Source organism: Pan troglodytes, chromosome 12, assembly GCF_028858775.2.
Source record: "Pan troglodytes isolate AG18354 chromosome 12, NHGRI_mPanTro3-v2.0_pri, whole genome shotgun sequence".
NCBI lineage: Eukaryota > Metazoa > Chordata > Mammalia > Primates > Hominidae > Pan > Pan troglodytes.
In genome coordinates, this window is record NC_072410.2 from 79,685,701 (window position 1) to 79,704,729 (window position 19,029).

At 51.1% G+C, this 19,029-nt stretch overlaps 1 long non-coding RNA gene across 4 annotated transcripts in view; it reads left to right on the forward strand.

Annotated features, from left to right (window-relative positions):
* Positions 1-414: 414 nt before the first annotated feature.
* The window catches only part of LOC112208161 (uncharacterized), a 66,782-nt gene continuing 48,167 nt past the window's right edge, over positions 415-19,029 (forward strand). For 2 of the 4 annotated variants that reach the window (XR_008546386.2, XR_008546388.1), the window contains exons 1-4: positions 415-1,178; positions 3,541-3,610; positions 6,782-12,652; positions 16,120-16,185. This is a non-coding gene — a long non-coding RNA (uncharacterized LOC112208161). The remainder of the gene's footprint in view (positions 1,179-3,540; positions 3,611-6,781; positions 12,653-16,119; positions 16,186-19,029) is intronic. The other 2 variants (XR_008546387.2, XR_002942514.3) reach the window with 2 other exon arrangements.

The window sequence follows — 19,029 nt, forward strand, 5'->3', positions numbered from 1 at the left end:
TCTCCCCACTGGTGGCGTGGTGGGGCCAGGGCCTCGACAGGGACTGTTGTAATCATCCAGGTGGGAAATGACAGAGAGGTGGTGAGAGGCGGGTGGGCTCTGGAAGAAGTTGGAATCCTGCTGACAAGATGCTCCAGTGGTTTGGACATGGGTCTGAAAAACTCCAGGACGGCTCTCCAAGGTTTCGGCCTGAGTGAATGAAGGGATGGGGTTGCCACTGACTGAGGAAGAGAATGTATTCTATTGCATATTTAATTAATTACTTTGATGTGAAAAGTCCAAATAACAACTATGTCTGGAACTGAGCAGGGCATCTGTGGGACCACCGCCCACAGGCACCCAGGGCTTATGGCACCACCCACCCCCGTCGTAGGAGGCCCCAGAGACCCCGGCGGAGAAAGAGGGAGGCTCACCCTCTTGCTGTGGTGTGTGTGGGGGGGCAGTGTGAAAAGGTTTGGCCCACCTGAGTCCCCTGGGCTGGTAGGAGAACTGGGGCCGGGCAGGGGGTGGTGTTGGAACAGGAGGGGTGGTGTGTGAGCCTCTGTGGGCACAGACCCACCGTGGCCCACAGAGGCTCTTTCTCCTCAGACCCGGTGTGCCGTTACCAGAGCCTTCTAGAGGAAGTGTTCTCTGAGCTGAGGGCGGCTCTTTGATTCTCCAGGCCACAAACCCCCGCAGGCCCGGCCTGGCCAGAGGCGTGCCTGTGCATCCCGGCAAGTGAGCGCCCAGAGACTCTCGGCCAGAGAGGCTGTGAGGGTGGCTTTGTGAGGATGGCTTTGTGTGGCTGCACATTGCCCTTGGCCAAGCCCCGCTGCCAGGAGAGGCAGCTCGGCTGCCAAACCTCCTGAACCCAAGTTACCTGAGCAAGCAGCCCTATCCCCTCGCCTGCTTCTCACTGCCTCGCCTGCCTTGGGCCTGCCTGACTCAGGGGGTCACATGCCTTGTTCCCCATCAGTGGAGACCAGGGACAAGAAGACAGCTCTGTGGGAAGAGCCAGGAGGACCATTTGGGAAAATACAGGTTCCAGGTGTGTCTCCAGACCTTGAGAGTTGGTGTCTCCTGGGAAGAGGCCCTGATGAGATCTGGGGAGATTCGGATCTGATGAGATTCAGGAAGCCCTGGCCTCTCCGTACTTGAGGAGATGGGACACACAGGACAAGTTGCAGGCTGGTGAGCAGGTATGTTCTGCTTCTTTGAGGACAAGAGAACCCTGGATCCTTGAGAGGGCTCTCAAGGGGCATTTACAGGGTCTGAGCCTAAATCAAGGCATCAGGTCCCAGAGAGGGCGAGGGTGCATGTGCTCAGACAACCAGAGGTCCCGCAGAGGCCACCAGAGCCCCCAAGGGGGGTCGGAGAGAGTCCACTTCCCGCCAGAGGTGCGATGTGGCCACATCACTGGGCACCTAGTCCTTCTTTCTGCCAGCCTCAGCCATATGATGAGGAACCAACGCCTAAAGCTTCCTGAGCTGGAGGCGGGGAGGCAGGACTGGGGAGATTGGAGCTGGAGTGGAGTGGGCCTGAGCTGGGGACAGTGGGGTTCCTATGGCCCCCGCAGGGTGAATGCCTGAGCTGGTTGCTCTGGATATGTGACCTGCTCCTCCCTCCTGTAAACTCTTCACCCTGATCTGGAGAAGGTGATCCCCAAGGGCTAGGACCCACCCACCCAGAAATACACTAAATAAGTAAATGTGCTCTGTTCAGATTTTATCTAATCAGGATTCCAGAGCACAAGACAAATGGCCTCACGTCCGGCTGGGAGGTGTAATTCATTCTCCTGGGTGAGTCCAAAGCCTGGGGCAGAGTGGGGAGAGGAGGGGCGGGGTGATTTAGCGTAGTGGAACGTGCACTAAGGGTCTGGGAGGCCCTGAAGCTTGGAGTGCAGGGCCCAGCGCCAAGACCTCCAGAACAACCCAGCCTTCCTCGGGATCTGCCCAGGGATGGAAACGAACCCTAGTGTCCTTTCTTTCAGGGAGTCTATTTCTGGGACTTATTCTAGGGAATATACATAGGTGGTCATTCAAAGATTTAGCCACAAAGTTGTCCTTCACTGTGACTTCTAAGCCTGAAAAACCGGAAGCAACCTAAATGTCCAAAAATGGGGCATGGGTTAAATACATGGTGAAACATCCAGAAAATAAAACACAATTGAGCCTTTAAAAATGATGTAGAAGAGCATCTAATGACACAGAAATAAGCAGATAGCATAACGAACAGAATAATACAAAGCTGAGATGTATATAAAATAATCTGATTTTTAAATCATTGATTGGGCTGGGCGCAGTGGCTCATGCCTGTAATCCCAGTACTTTGGGAGGCCGAGGCAGGCAGATCACCTGAGGTAGGGAGTTCGAGACCAGCCTGACCAATATGGAGAAACCTCATCTCTACTAAAAAATACAAAATTAGCCAGGCGTGGTGGCACATGCCTGTAATCCCAGCTACTCAGGAGGCTAAGGCAGGATAGTTGCTTGAACCCGGGAGGCGGAGGTTGCAGTGAGCCGAGATTGCACCATTGCACTCCAGCCTGGGCAGTAGTGAAACTCCGTCTCAAAAAAATAAATAAATAAAAATAAAAAATAAAGCATTGATTTATGAAAAACGTTGGAAGGATATACAATAAAACATTGATGAGTGGTGAGCTAAGGGGTAATTTTAGATTGCTTCTTTTTCTTTGTTTTTATTTTGGTTTTGCTTATTTGAATTTTTAATTTTTTTAGCATAATCATGCACTTACACAATAGACAAATATAAGGAGAGCTATTATTTTACAAACCAGAATCTCCAAGATTTAGCTCAGGAAGAATTCCTGGGTAGGAGAGACAGCTGGCTCAGTCAGCCCTCACTCCACCTCCCTCTGTGCACTCTCCTCTTTGGGTCACTTTTCTTCATTCCCACGGCTTCTTTCTGGCTGGCCCCCAGGGATGCCACCACTTTTTTAATTCTGTGGACCAAACATAGCTAGAAACCCAGCCTTGGTTGTTGTTTGAGACCGAGTCTCTCTCTGTCACCCAGGCTGGAGCACAGTGGCGTGATCTCGGCTCACTGCAACCTCCACCTCCCAGGTTCAAACAATTCTCATGCTTCAGCCTCCTGAGTAGCTGGGATTACAGGTATGTGCCACCACACCAGGCTAATTTTTTGTATTTTTACTGGGTTGACCAGGCTGGTCTTGAACTCCTGGCTTCAAGTGACCTGCCCATCTTGGCTTCTCAAAGTGCTGGGATAACAGGCGTGAGCCACCACACCTGGCCGAAACCCAGACTTTCGCTTCTTTTAACAAGCACAGCTAAGAAACCTGGGAAGATCAGACCAGATGGCACTAATAAGGCCACTGAAGGGAAGGCAACAGGACGTAAACATGGTGCCCAGAAGACCTGTAAACCCAATCCAGCTTCCCAAGGCAGGGGTGTCCAGTCCTACCTTAACCAGTTACCCTCTGGAGGCTCCCAGCTCCTGTCCATCCTATGTGGAGGTTTATGAGGGGACAGAGACCCCACCAAGTCCTTTGTCCCATCGTAATTTTTATCACCTTCTTTTCAGGTTCACCTTCTATTTTGAAGACCCGCTTCTTCCTCAGGTACCTGATCTTGAAAACGACCTCCCCTTTCAGGTAGGACCCACCATGACATATGGAGAGTGCTCTAGCCCTTGGTCCAGGCTCCTGGTAAAAAAATATTCCAGCGCACCCCCAAGCCACAGCACTCATTTCAGAGAACTGGCACCTCACACACATAAAAGGCCTCTCAGGACCCAAGAAGCTCCCAGGCTCCAAGAGCAGATACATTGGCTTGGCAGCCCCAAGCTTTCCTTCACACCACTCCACCTGCCTCAGTGAAAAACAGACAAGTAATCAATGAATTATTTCCCCATTAAAATAAACTAATAGCATTAAAAATTGTAATCTAAATATAGGCTAATTGTAAAAAATATGGAAAATCTGGAAAAGTATAAGAAATAAAATGAAAATACTCCCTAATAATCACACTAAATGGAGATAACCATTATTGCTATACACATACACATTTAAATGAAACTGAGGTAATACCATGTGCATACACACATAGTATATATAAAATCCTGATCTTTTTCCATATCAATTACATCATAAGAATTTTCTTGGGTCATTAAAATATTCTTTGAAAATACGATGTAAAATGGCTGCATAGTATCCTATTGTACGGTGCACTGGTTACTAAGCCAATTTCCTAGTGTTAGGCATGTGAACTGTTTCCAAATTGTTCATTATTTTAAATAATAATTTAATAAACATTCTTACACATACATCTTTGCATACATCTCTGATTATTTCTTTCTCTCTCTCTTTTTTTTTTTTTTTGGGATAGAGTTTCGCCCTTGTTGCCCAGGCTGGAGTGCAACGGCATGATTTCGGCTCACCACAACCTCTGCCTCCTGGGTTCAAGTGATTCTCGTGCCTCAGCCTCTCGAGTAGCTGGGATTACAGGCATGTGCCACCACACCCAGCTAATTTTGTATTTTTGGTAGAGACGGGGTTTCTCCATGTTGGTCAGGGTGGTCTTGAACTCCCGACCTCAGGTGATCTGCCCGCCTCAGCCTCCCAAAGTGCTGGGATTACAGGCGTGAGCCACCGTGCCCAGCCTCTGATTATTTCTTTAGGATAAAGTCTTAGAAGTGGGATTATGAAGTAAAAGGATGTGAATCCCTGCAAAGTTCTTGGTGTCTGGGAGCAATGTGTTTTTGATAAATTGTGTTACCGTAGTCCCCTCTTATCTTCGGGGGACATGGCCCAAGCCCCACAGTGGGTGTCTGAAATTGTAGTTAGTATTGAACCCTATATACACTATGTTTTTTCCTATACATACATACCTATGATAAAGTTTAATTTATAAATTAGGCACAGTAAAAGATTAACAATAATAATAAAATAGATCAATTATAACAATATGCTGCAAGAAAAGTAATGTGAGTATGGTCTTTCTCCATGTGTCTCAAAATGTTATATTGTAGATCCTAGCTACCTGAGCTAAGATCTGAGATCTAAAATCTTGATTTTTTTTCCATATAAATTATATCATAAGAATTTTCCTGGGTCATTAAAATAGTCTTTGAAAATACAATTTTATTTGAGTTATTTATGTATATTTTTTGAGACAGGGTCTCTCACTTTGTCACCCAGGCCGGCGTGCAGCAGTGCAATCGTGGTTCACTGCAACCTCGACCTCCCAGGGTCAAGTGATCCTCCAGCCTCAGCCCCACAAGTAGCTGGGACCACAGGTGTGCACCACCGTGCATGGCTAATTTTTGTGTTTTCTGTAGAGACGGGGGTTTCTCCATGTAGCCCATGCTGGTCTTGAACTCCTGAGTTCCAGCGATCTGCCCACCTCGACCTCCCAAATTGCTGGGATTGCAGGTGTAAGCCACAATGCCCGGCCTGAAAATACAATTTTTAATGGCTGCATAGTATCTCATTGTTTGGCACAATATACACTTTTTTTCTTTCCTTATTAAGTCAAGAACTTCCACCTTTTAATTTAAAGGAAGCACTTCACGGCTTCTCTTTGGCACATCCAAATTTCCAGCATTGCTACTCTTGTGCTTTGGGGCCATTACAAGGTAAAACAAGGGTTACTTGAACACAAGCACCATGATACCTTGACAGATGGCCCCTAAGGGACACGCAGGTGGGTGGCAGCCACAGCATGAATACGCTGGAGAGAGGAATGATTCATGTCCCACGTGGGACATCAGGGGATGGCCTGTTGGAGTAGGAGTCAGGAGGCCAGTGTGGCCAGAATGGAAACTTGACATCTATTCTTATGATTCTTTAAGGGAAGTGAACCGCACTGTGACAACCTGGCCTAGGCCAGAAGGCAGGAGAATGGCAGAGGGCAGCTTCCACAGCTCCAACACCTGCTCAGGTGTTTATGGCAGTGAGGAGGGAGAGCATGTCCCAGAGCTGGGTTCCACTGTGCCGGGTGCTGAGAGTCCAGGGCTGACTAGGTCATGACTCTGCTTCTAAGTTTATTTTATAAATTAGGCACAGTAAGAGATGAACAACAACATTAATAAAATAGATCAATCATAACAATATGCTGCAATGAAAGTTATGTGAGCATAGTTTTTCTCTCTATGTCTCAAAATATTGTAGATCCTAGCTTCTAAGTTCAATTTATAAATTAGGCACACAATCCCATGGGGTCGACGGATGGACACTGTTAACAAGCATATGGCATGACAGATAGGGGAGGCTTCCTGGAGGAGGTGACATTTGAGTGGGGCATTGAGGGATGAACAGGTGAATTGGATTTCAACAGGCAGGGAATATATTAATACCTGTTTGCTGAGGAGAGCATAAGAGACCCATGGTTATTAGGGTGTGGACCCATGGCCTTGATCTGGGATTATCACTGGGAAGTAGAGAAAGCAGAGAGTGAGAAGAGGGTTCAGAAGAGGACCCTGGGCCACATGGCCATGTTGAAGGTGGGGTAAGAGGTGGGGCTGGAAAGTGCTGGAAGGGGGCTAAGGAGGAGCATCAAGGCATGAGGAACACCAGTGGAGTGGGCTGTCACAAGATTTAAGAACGACCAACGGAGAAAATATCACATATTGATGGGAGGCCAAGAGAGACAGGCTCTAAGGAGGGCCCAGGGCTGGCAAGCATTTGGTCCCGGGAGACCCTGGCAGGGGCCGGGCTGGTAAAGTGGACAGGATAGAGGTCGGGGGCATTTGATTCCTGCGGCTGTCATGGTAACAAACCACTTCAAACTGAGGGGCTTAAACAACACACATTATTCTCTTACAGTTCTGGAGGCCAGAAGCCCAAAATCAGTCTCGCTGGGCTAATGTCAAGGTGTCAGTCGGGCTGGTTCCTTCTGGAGGCTCCAGAAAAGAATCTGTTTTCTTGCCTTTTCTGGCTCAGTTTCTCGGCTTGTGGCTCCTTCCTCCATCTTCAAAGAGCATCACTCCAATCTGCTCCTCCATCAGGTCACCTTCTGCCTGACTCCTACATCCCTTTCAGAAGGACCCTTGTGATTCCATGAGGTCCACCCAGATCATGCAGGATAATGTCCCCGTCTCAAGAGGCTTAAGCTAATCACAGGTGAAAGCCCTATACGAGGTGTCATGGACAGATTCTGGGCCTAAAGACATGAACATCTGTGGGGGCATCACTCAGACTTCCACGGGTGACAAGGGCCCCATGGTGGGAGGAGAGAAGAGGAGGAAACGGGATAGTGAGGATTCACCAGGAGACTGGCCCGAGAAAGGAGACACGGATTGGACAGGCTCAGCCAGTGGAAGACTGTCCTGCCTGGAGGGAAGTGGCTTTTAGGAGTTTTTTCCTGAGCCTGTTGTGTCTCCTTCCCTCTTTTCTCCCCCAAATCCAACTAGAAAACTAGAAACATAATCTGTTGTGTTGACTCCATAGGTCTTGCTTCCCCTCAACCCAGACACCCACTCGCCCAAGGGTCTTCCAGCTGGCTGAGTTGGAACCTGCATTTTTTAACCACAAGGAAAAGAAGCCCAGAGCTACCAAGAATAATATTTTATTGACTTGGAATGAGTTTTGGAATCTGTATTTTTAACAAGCTGCCCAGGTGATTTTGATGATCAGACAGTTTGAGGTGGTTTTTTTTTTTTTTTTTTCCTTTCCTCTTTCTCTTCCCTTCAGTAAACTGTTTTTCAACTTTGTTTTTCAGTGAAAACCATTTCCTCCTCGTCGTGGCGCAGGTCCAGAGGCTGCGCCCATCTCTCCCACGTCAACAGTCCTGTGTCCTTGGCGAAGGACTGTTCTCTCACTCAGTGCCTTTCCTCTCTTCCTGGGCCAAATCCCTGCTTTGCGTCTCCCTGCAGCTCATAAAAAGCTGAATTACCTGAGGCAGGGAAAGCCCCACCCACTGTCATTCTCAGGGAGGAGTGGAGTCTGCAGAGGCCGCAATGCACAGCTTCCCTTTCCCCCTCCACCCATGTTTTCCCAGAGCAGCTCTGTTCCAGGCCCGGGGGTGTCCCTGGGCCAACGTGGAATCCAGCCCTGACCACCTCCCAAAGCCAACAGCCCTGAGTGAGCGCGCAGAGAAGCAAGAGCTGTTCCTGATGCAGAGCAAAGACATCTCCCTGTCAAGGGGGATGAACTGATTTGGGACAAAAGGCAGTTGTTGGCTGAGGAAGGCAGGATCTGGGGGAGCCCTGTGCTGAGTGGAGGTGGGTGGGTGTATTTCCTTGGCTCACAGAGGCCTCTTGTCTGGTGGGATCAGCTCCTCCAGCCAGTTGCCACCTGGTCCAGCTTTGGGAGATGTGGAGAATGACTTTCACAGTGATTTCCACTGGGCCATGGCACTGAAACAGCTGCAGGAGGGGACACAGCTGGTGCCACCCCTACTCCGTCCATTAGAGCTGCTGTGAAGGAATGCCACCCTCCCCATGGGGAGTGAGGGGGCCCTACTTGCTGTGGTTGGTTCCAGGGACCATGGGAAGAGGCGAACCCCTATTTTCAAGGGCACAAGTCGGCTTTTATTAAAATAAAGTTTCATCATCACTTATTCCAGTGGCTCCCAGACTTGGCTAAACATCAGGATCACCCAGGATGTTTGTTAAAAAATAAAGATTATGGCCGGGTGCAGTGGCTCACGCCTGTAATCCTAGCACTTTGGGAGGCCCAGGCGGGCAGATCACTTGAGGTCAGGAATTCGAGGCCAGCCTGGCCAATATGGCGAAATGCTGTCTCTACTAAAAATACAAAAATTAGCTGGGTGTGGTGGTGCATACCTGTAACCCCAGCTACTCGGAGGCAGAGGCAGGAGAATTGCTTGAACTTGGGAGGCAAAGGTGGCAGTGAGTCGAGATAGCGCCACTGCACTGCACTCCAGCCTGGGTGACAGTGCGAGACTCTTGTCTCAAAAAAAAAAAAAAAAAAAGATTAATAAAAATAAAGAGTTTTAGAACTCATCCTAGACGGAATCAATCAGAATCTCTTTGGGTAGGCTTGGGCTGGAATCAGTGCGAAATCTGTCTAATCAGATTGCTTTCCTGATTCCAGACGGTTGAGCCCATAGAGCAGGAGTGAGAAGATGGAAGGGCGAGGGGGCTGGGAATGATGAAAACTTGCGCTTGCAGCCACCATTCATTAGAGAGCGCCGGGGGCCAGCTGCAGAACTGTAGACTCCTCATACATCACCGTGTTGAGTCTTCAAAGCAAACCTATGAGGTGTGCCCAATTGTTTCCATTTTGCTGGTGAGAAAATGGGAGCTCAAAGTGGCCACACACACAGCTAATAAGAGGCAGAGCCAGGACTCAGGCCCAGATCTTTCTCTTGACTCCTCTGCCGTGGAAGGGATCATGAGAAAACCTGGCCCCAGCTCCGGAGTCAGGCCAGCACATGACCCAACTGTCATGCCAGCACAAGCTGCCTTCTGGACACTTCTCTGGTGGGCTCTCTCTGTCTCGGGGCTTCAGCTGCCCCCTGCTCACTCCCCTCACATCAGTCACTGTGTAGCTGGGGACACAGAGGTGGCTGAGACATGGCCATCATCAAGGCAGGGGGTTCATGGAAAGGGCATGAGCTACAACCAGGACAGAGGGCTTCTGGTTCCAGTGTCACCACCCAGAGCTCTGAAAGGGGCCCCAGCACCCTTTTAGATGGACTAGATTGGGTGGTCTCTGGGGGTCCATCCACTCTTAAAAAGCAGAGTCTGATCACCTGACTGCCCTGGCACCCCCCCGCCACTCCAGCACGTGGCCCTTGCTGACACATCTGCCCTGCAAGGCTGATGAGCTGTGGCTTCTTGCCTCTTTGGCTCCTTCCAGCACCCAGGAGTTTCTGGTACATAGTAGGCGTTCAGTGGGGTGACCCTTCATGGATAATCAGCAATTATGTATTAGGCACTATTGATAACTGCAGACACTGGACTAAAATACTAGGAATTCAGAGAGGGCCCTACCTCTATGGAGTTTATAGCCTCGTAGGGGAGAAAGATAGAAAACACCATGAATCGATTACAATTGTGGTCAGTGCTAGGAAGAAAAATAATAGGATAGTTTAAGAATGGGACTGGGGGGAGTTCTAATTTAGACAGAGGCATTAGAAACATTTAACCTGAGACCCGAAGGATGAATAAGAGCCATATGGAAACTGGAGGTAAGGTGGGAGTGGGGACAGTGTTTTGGGCGAAGGGAGCAGGAGTTGCAAAGGCCCTGAGGTGGGGAGGATGGACACCAGGGAACCCAATGAGGGCCAGTGTGGCTGCAGGGAGTGAGCTGGCAGGAGGGGCTCAGGAGCAGCAACTGATATTGAAGATGGCCAAGGTCAGACCATCAGGGTCTTGTGTTTTTTTGTTTTGTTTTTTTTTTTTCTGTCGCCCAGGCTGGAGTGCAGCGGCGCGATCTCGGCTCACTGCAACTTCCACCTCCTGGGTTCAAGCAATTCTCCCGCCTCAGCCTCCCGAGTAGCTGGGATTACAAGCACCCGCCACCATGCCCGGCTAATTTTTATATTTTTAGTAGAGGCGGGATTTCTCCACGTAGCCCAGGCCGGTCTCGAACTCCTGACCTCAAGTGATCCACCCACCTCAGCCTCCCAAAGTGCTGGGATTACAGGTGTGAGCCACCATGCCCCACCAGCCATCAGAGTTTTATAGCAAGAATTTTTACCTTTGTCCTTAGTGCAATGGGAAATCCTTGAAACGCTATTATTGCCTTCCTCTGCAAGGAAAGGTTATTTTGGTGAGCAGTGGATAGAGGAAATGCAGAGGGAGCCACTAAAGGGTTCTGGTGAGATCTGGAGCCCTGCTGGGATAATCTGACCAGAGAAAGCAAAGATTCCAGAGAGCTAGGCACACTTGCCCTACCTCCAGCTGCACACAGCTGGTTCCAGCTTTGTCCTGACCTTCAGTCTGGCATACAGGGTAGACCCACTGGTACCTGGTACCTCACTCTGGGGGTGAGGTGGCCACCCACCTAGGTCTGGGCCCTGTAGCAGTTTGGCAGCAACATCTGGGTGATAAGAGAAGGCGATCTGACCTACTCCCAGGGACAAGAAGCTTTGACTCTTCAAGATCATAAAGGCTTCCCTCCTGTCCTTGGGTCCTCCTGTTGCCGGAGAGGTGAGGTGGGGTGAGGGTCCTCCGGGAGGGCAGGCTTAGCAGAGCCCAGCACCATCTCAGCAGACACTGCTCTTCTCCTACTCTCAGCACCTCCAAGGCAGTGAGTGGCTTTCTCTTATCTAGAGGACAAAATCCGTTCCTCACCTGGACACAGTGAACCTGTCTGTGGGATTCAGGGAGCATCAAGGAGGGAATTTAGTTTCCGCAGACTTCAGGGAAGACTTTCTGGAGGAGGTGATGCCTGAGAGCTATCCAGGAGAGAAGAGTGAAAAAATGTTAAGCAGTGGAAAAACATGAACCAAACTGTGGCTGCATCTTGCCTTAGGTATGTGTAGGTAGACTCAGCATTTTGCTGTTTCTGGGCATAAAGCACAGTACCATCTGCCCTAGGAAGCCCTTCTGCCATAGTAAACAGCCCCACATGGCTTCCAAAGGGCTCTTGGGCACTTCAGGGACCAGTGCCCAGCACACTGCTGGGGAGGCCAGGCTGTGCCTGGGTGGCCTGAGCTCTGGGAGTTTAAGCCAACGTGGATTATTGTTAGGAGTGAGTTTCATAGCCCTGCCTCTCCCATTCAGAGATCTCCACTCCCTACCCAGCAGCCTTGAGTAGGGTCTAGGATTCTTCTCCCCACATCACAGGTGGGCAGAGGAGGACTCTGCCTTAGGGAAGGTTGAAATTAAGATCCTAAACTAAGTTGGGCTGGGGTTAATTCTTCACAGATGGAGGATCTCCTTCAGCACGGGCTGAGGGCTGAGGGCCCCAGATCAGGGCATCAGACTCCCGGGGCTGCTTGCAGGGTAGAGAGGACCTCCATTCTGATGAGTCCCAGGACTCAGCACTGAGTAGAGAGGGGAGGGGCCGTGCCCATTTGACCAGACGTCCGATAAGGCAAGAGACTCTTGTTTTAGCATCAGAGCTGGAAGAGGCCCAGGGAGACTGTCCCTTGAAGCTTGAGGCCCTGAGAGGGACACTGGCTATGGAAGGTTGAACAATGGTCCCCAAACATGTTCACATCCTTATCCCAAGAGCCTGTGAGTATGTTCTCTTAACAGGGCAACAGGGACTTAGCGCGTGCAATCAAGGATCTCCAGATGGGGATAACCCAGGTGTGCCCAACCTAATCTCAGTGTCCTTGGAAGAGGGATGCAGAAGGAGTCAGAATCAGAGAAGAAGGTCACACGATGAAGGAATCTGAAATTAGAGTGATGCTCTTTGAAGATGGAGGAAGGGACCACAAGCTGAGAAACAGAGGTGGCCACTAGACACTGAAAAAGGCAAGGAAGTGGATTCTCCCCTGGAGCCTCCAGAAGGAACCAGCTCTGCCGACACCTTGACATTAGCCCATTGAGACTGATTTAAGGGCTGCTGGCCTCCAGAATTGTAAGAGAATAAACGTGTGTTGTTTAAGGGCCTTGGTTAGTAGCGATTTGCTACAGCAGCTGCAGAAACCTAATAAGTACAGGTTCCGGCTAGAGACGCAGAACTAGCCAGCGGCCGATCCTGCTCCGGGACCCAGCAGGCCCCAGCTCTATGGAATCCTGTCGCACACGGGATGGACGTGGGCTAGAGGCGGAGGTGAGGCCCCAAGGAGGCCCACAGACCAGGGCCTCCAGGGAATGTGCGTGAGTGTGCAGGGGTGCGTGTGTGAGAAGGGGAGGAACTTGTCTTCTTCGTGCATTGGGGATTTTCTAGGCAGACAATCCTCCAAAGTCATGTCAACATTTTTCTCTCCAGGAAAAAATAACTCAAGTCTGTATCAGAAACGTCAGAGTTTCACATGCACACCAGTAGACAGACTTGTGGGTGCCAGCGAGAAATGAGCTGCACCCTGGCCCCGGGCACCTTTCATCTTCAGCGGGCGGGGAGCTAGGCAGAGGGGGCGGGGGGAACCAACACAGCCACTGTGGACACATTGTGCCATCTGGACTTCCCCAGAGCTCTGGGAGTCCTGTGGCAGGAGTGGCCCCACCCCTACCACACAATGCTTCCCACTTCCACCAAATCTCTGGGAAGATTCAACACATTTCTTAGCAGCCGAGAGCCATTGGAATTTCCAGCCTAATCCCAGATGTGAGGCTGACCATGATGGGAGTTTGGCCTTGTAAGGCATCTGGGGGGCTGGCAGTGCCCTCAGGCCCCCCAGCACTGGCCCGGCTGGGCTAACGTGCATGATCCTCCTCACTCTGGGTCCTGCCGTTGGGCTTTCTGTGGCGAGCCGAAGAGAGCCCACGCATGTGGTTTTCACACATGTGGAGAGGGCTGGGGGGCCTGAAGCCAGCAGGGTGGAGCCCCACAGTCAGGAAGAGGCAGACAGCCTCTGGGGCCGGGATTGGGGGCCCTGACAGGACAGGAATCCAGAGGGGTAAGGGGACTGAGGGAGAGCCAGAGAGGAGCGTTCAGGGAGAGTGGACACAAGCCTGAGGTCTGGCGGGGGCTAGATGTGGAGCCGGTTGGGTGGGGATGAGGGAGGCTCAGGGGCTCAAGGGCTTGGTGTGAGCTGGGGTCATAGCTGGTGCCTGGCCACAGGCTGCTGGGAGGGTAGGAAGCGAGGACAATGACCCTTTACCCAGCCAGTGAGCCCTAGTTCCTGGTGCCAAGAGCTGCTCACTCCAGGGCCAGTATTGTGGGAGGCAGGTAGAGAGCTGCAGTGGGGGATATGCATGCCCATGGCTGGCTCACCCGTGTCGGGGAGAAAGGCAGTGGCCATGAGGGAAAGCACAGGGGAAAGCCCTCCAGGGCCAGCGGGCTCTTCAGCAGGAATGCGGGTCCTCATTGGGTGAAACCATGGGGGGAATAGGAATGTCACCCCCTTTTGCCAGTCTGTCTGTGATTGTCCTCTTTGTTAGAATAATGGCCCCCCGAAGATGTCCACATCCTAATCCCTAGAACCTGTGAATGTCACCTCAAAGGCAAAAGGGACTTGTAGATGTAATTCTGTTAAGGGTCTTAAGATGGGGAGATTATCATGGATTATCTGGGAAGGCCCAACATCATCACAAGGGTCCACATAAGAGGGAGGCAAGAAGGTCAAAGGCAGTGAAAAAGCATGTGCGAGCAGAGAGAAGGGAGACTTGAAGATATCACGTGCAGCTGATTTCATTTGTTTGTTTTTGTTTAGAAACAGGGTCTGGCACTGTTGCCAAGGCTGGAGTGCAGTGGTGTGATCTCGGTTCACTGCAACCTCTGCCTCCTGGGCTCAAGTGATCCTCCCACTTTAGCTTCCTGAGTAGCTGGAACTACAGGCGTGTACCACCACACTGGCTAATTTTTAAAATTTTTGTAGAGATGGGGTCTCACTATACTGCCCAGGCTTAGCTGACTTTGAAGATGGAGGCAGGGGCCCCAAGCCAAGGAATGGAGGCGGCCTCTAGAAGTGGGAAAGGCAAGGAAATGGGTTCTCCCCTAGATCCTCCAGAAGGAGAGCAGCCCTGCCAACACCTTGTTTTTAGCCCAAAGATGCTGATTTTGGCCTTCTGGCCTCCAGAGCTGTATAAATTTGTGTTGCTTTAAGCCGCTAAGTTGGTGGCGATTTGTTACAGCAGCAGTGGGAAGTAAACACACCTTCCCATCATGTGGTAGGCTCCAGACTCTGCCCTACTCCCTGCAGCAAGGATTTTCAGCGTGACATGGGTAAGGGGCCTCCCTTCTGCCTGCCCCCCAGCACTGGCTGAGCTCCAGTGCAGGGCCTCAGGCCAGGAGCAGAGCTAGGCCTTGTCCAGGGCTTTCCCCTGCACTTTCCCTCATGGCCACTGCCTTTGTTCACCCATGGGTGAGTCAGCCATGGGCATGTGGTTCCCCCACTGCAGCTCTCTAACTGCCTCCCACCATACTCTGTGGCTCCACTGCCCCCCACAACAATGAGAATAATGTTTACCAGCTACAGAGAGAGAGGGAGAGGAGAGAGAGGAGAGAGAGAGAGCGCGCTCTGGAAGGCCTTCCTTCCTGGGAACTGGTTGTCAGCAACACCTGCTGTAAATGAGGTTTTAACAAATTCAGGGGCTGTGCTAAGGAAGGGGCAGGAGGTGGCCAGGTTGGGTCAGTGTGTGTGGACATGGGACAGTACAGACGACCCCACATCCCTGCCTCCTAGAATGTTGAGATGTCAAAGCATTCCCTTCCCCAGGTCACTTATTTTTCTCCTCTCTCCTTACAAGCCCAAGCATAGACAACTATGCACAAATGATGCAGGACTCACTTGCACACAGATATACACAGGGCCACAAGCAGTGCCAACATGTGCGAAGACGGAATGGGCAAACATACACGCAGAGATACCACCCAGCACACTTACAAACATGCATGCACCCACAGACACCTACACACCCACAAATGCAGATACACCCACTTCCCACACTTACATACCCCCACACGGATGCACACAAATACAGACACACCTATGCATGAGTCAAGACCACCCATGCATGTGGACCCCTGGACATCTGTGAGCAGGGCGGAAGGTGCAGGGCATCCTTCCATTCCCTCCCCCACCCCAAGCCCTCTGCTCCCTGCTCTGGAGACCTCTGCTGGTGAGGCCAGGAACGGACGGCCAGCCCCTCCTTGGCTCTGGAGCTGAGCCTCGCTGGACTGGGGTTTGGAAGGAGGGGAGATGGGAAAAGAGGGACCAACCAGGGCCACCTCCCAGGCTTTCGGCACTGCTGCCTCCACCTGGCCCAAAGGACTTTATTCACTCTCCAATTCCAGCACCGAAGGAGAGATTTCTCCTGCAAAGATCTCTCTTGGGCTTTTTGCTGACCCAGGCCCACCCTGTTCTATCAGTGGACACTTCCAGTGTTTCTGCTGCGGAGGAGGGGGTTTCCCTCTACAGAACAAGGCTCCTTCACTTTCCCATGCTGGCTCCTCACACCCCCCTCACCCCCCAGGGCTGTTTTGTGGCCGTCCTGGGCAGGCAGTCTTCCTCCCTGCTGCCCACTGGATATCTGGGTGGGCTCGTAGCTCCCTGTTCAAACCTCCACCCCCTATGGCCCCTCATAGGTCCTACCCTCCTGTTCTCAAGGGCTTTTTCTTTCCATTTTGTCCTGCAGGAAGGGGAGGAAGTGAAGATCTTCAGACTAAGATGGATGAAGCTGAATTCAGATCTCAGCTCCAAGGTAGGATGGCAGCTCTCAACAGCTCTCAGCAGCTCTTAACCTCTTGGGCAGCTAACCTAACTGCCCTCAGCCTCAGTTGCACCAGGTGGAATGGAGCTCATGATAGTGCCCTGGCAGGGAGATGAAATGAGATAACATGCTCAGTGCCCAGCACCCAGAAGCTTCCCAGGGTGCCATCTTTCGGAGGCACTCCAACATCACTGGAAATAAAAGGAGACCAAGAAAACCATATCTGCAACTCCTCTATGGGACAGTTGCATGTTTTAATGAGTGGTTTGCAATAGGGTGATTAGGGATACCCCCAAAAGAGCAGGCTAGTATAATAGCAGTCAGTCTCTAAGGAAGGTGGGGAAGGTCTCTGCAGAGTTTTTGTCTCATTGGGGTGAGAGCTGAACCGCTCAGAGGAGATGGAGTGTTGCTAACAGGGACCCTCTTCTCTGCCTACTTGGTAACGGGGACCCTCTTCTCTGTCTACTCCCTCATTCCTCCAAGCAGAGATCAGTTTCTGCTACACTAAAGTGGAACATAGTAAAAGAATATGGCTTTGGTAGGATATGAAATTATTCACCTGCCTGGAGTCTCCATGTGTTTCCACTGGGCCCTTCTTGTCAGGTAGAAGTCAGTTGGGTCTGTCTCCAGTCTTGGCACTAAAACTCTCTCCAGATCCTCCACTCAACCTGGCCTCCTCACATCCTCTCTGCCTAGTCTCTGTGCTCACATCGCTACTTAACTCATCACTCCACACCTCGTTCCCCCAACCTTAGGCCACTGGCACAACCCATTTTGGAAGCCTCAAGACTTCTTCAAGGATCACGATTTCCATTTTGGGGAAGTCAGATAGTTCTCATATACTAGCCTGTTTGAAATGGCAACAGGAACAAGAAGCAGCAGCCACCATCCTGCCCAGAAAGCATCTCATGACCTTTCCTTTAAATATCTTCGTCAGGCTGTCCCGACTTTCCAATGGGTTAGATTTCAAAATGTTTCTACGAAGTGGTTTGGCATTTCACACAATGAGCCAATAGAAAGTCGAGAACTCAGGGTTATGAATGGGGCTCAGTGTTCCAGGTTGGGGCATAATAAATGCCCATTAAACCCATCTCAAAGCTGGGCTGCCATTCAGCTACACGGGAAGGACAGAAAACCCTACTGTTGCAAGACCTGTAGTAGAAATGGAAAAATCACAATGCGGATCTGGAAAAGTCAACCTATTTTCTCTTGAAAACTGATGCTTGAAGGAAAGCAGGGTTCTTAACAGGAGGATGGGCAGATGGGTGTGGCATTCTGAAGGAAACTTTTCAAGGGCTTTTGAAGTCGAAAACCTCTATTCTTCATCATTCTAGTTATCTCTCTGACTTTCAGCCTGCCTTTTTCTTGACTTGGGGGTGGGCCTGCCCTGTCTCAGTCAGCACGTTGGCTGGGTAGACTGAACATACAGTGGGAGAAGGACGTCTTGAGGTAATTGGGGTAAGGTCGGAAGAAAGGGAGATGACCGAAGTAGGCTCTGGGATTTGGAATTTGTGTTTTAAAGATGGCCTGAGGAAGAATGAGCAGAACTGAACCCATTACAGTTTAAAACAAAAACAAAAAACAGGGAAGAATAGAGAGATTACGGAACATGTGTGACCCCCCCCCGCCCCCCACCTCCCAGACAAGTTCCAAGGCTGACCACCAGGTGACACCACAGGCCCAGGACAGCTTGGTTGCTGTCTGCAGTCAGTGGGGGACCTCCAGTAAGTTGGGGAGCCAGCCAGCGGTTCAGATCCGCCTTCATTCTGACTGCCCTGGAGGCAAAGCCAGCCAATGCCCTTCTCCTGCTTTCCCGGGTCACCACCTGGGCTCTCCTGAAGGGATTCTGCTGATAATCAAAGTGAGGTGGGGTGTGGAATGGTGCTCAGAGGGCCAGGGTCCAGGGAGAAGAGGCTGAATGAGGAGCAGAGGAAGGGGCTCGGGAAGGCAGTCACGGAACCCGATAGCAGAGGGGATGGAAAACAATGAACCTTTATTGAGAGTCCGCCCCCACTCACAGGTTCTGGCCAAGGGAGGCCCAGAGGGGAAATCAAGCAGCCCCACCCACAGGGCTGCCCACAGATGCAGGTGATTCAGAGTTTAGGCTGGGCTGATAACAGCCCCCGCCAGCTGAGAATGGGGCCTTTGTGCAGTGCCGTCCTCGGGCCGCCTCGCGGCTGGGCCGGCTGCAGCAAGCCTGGGAGGAGGGCTGGATGGCAGGCGGCGGGGCTGGATGGGAAAATGCGGAGAAACCCAGCAGCCTCCGCGGTGAAGGGAACTTTGAGGTGCCACAGGGCACATGTGCAGGGGAGAGAGACGGCGTGGTTGGAGCACGAGCACTTTCCTTCCAGATTTTCCATCTCAGCTGTGTCCCCCAGCCATTCACTCATTTCCCCAGGGACAAAAAAAAAAAAAAAAAAAAAAAAACAAAAACAAAAAACGCCGCTTGCAGTACTAAGGGTTGCGAATGGCTCAAACTTGACTTGAATCAGCTTGGTGAGAGGGGGATGTTGACTATTGGCTCAAGCAGGGCAAAGACAGAGCAGGCCCTGAAGAGGCCAGAATGAGGCCTACTCACCCACCAGACTATCACCTCCTGTCTCTTCTCTCTCTGTCTCTCAGAGGTGAGCAACACCCTTTCTTCCGCAAATGGGCTTTGTGCACCCTCCTTCCCCTGCAGGAATAATGCCTGTGGTCGGTTCAGCATTACATCCTCACAGTCTCATGACCAGAAAGGAAATTGTACTGTCTGCTACCAGGCTTGCTTAGAAAAAGTCCTGAGGGGAGTTTGAGACCGTCCTGGGCAACATAGTGAGACCCCATCTCTATGAATTT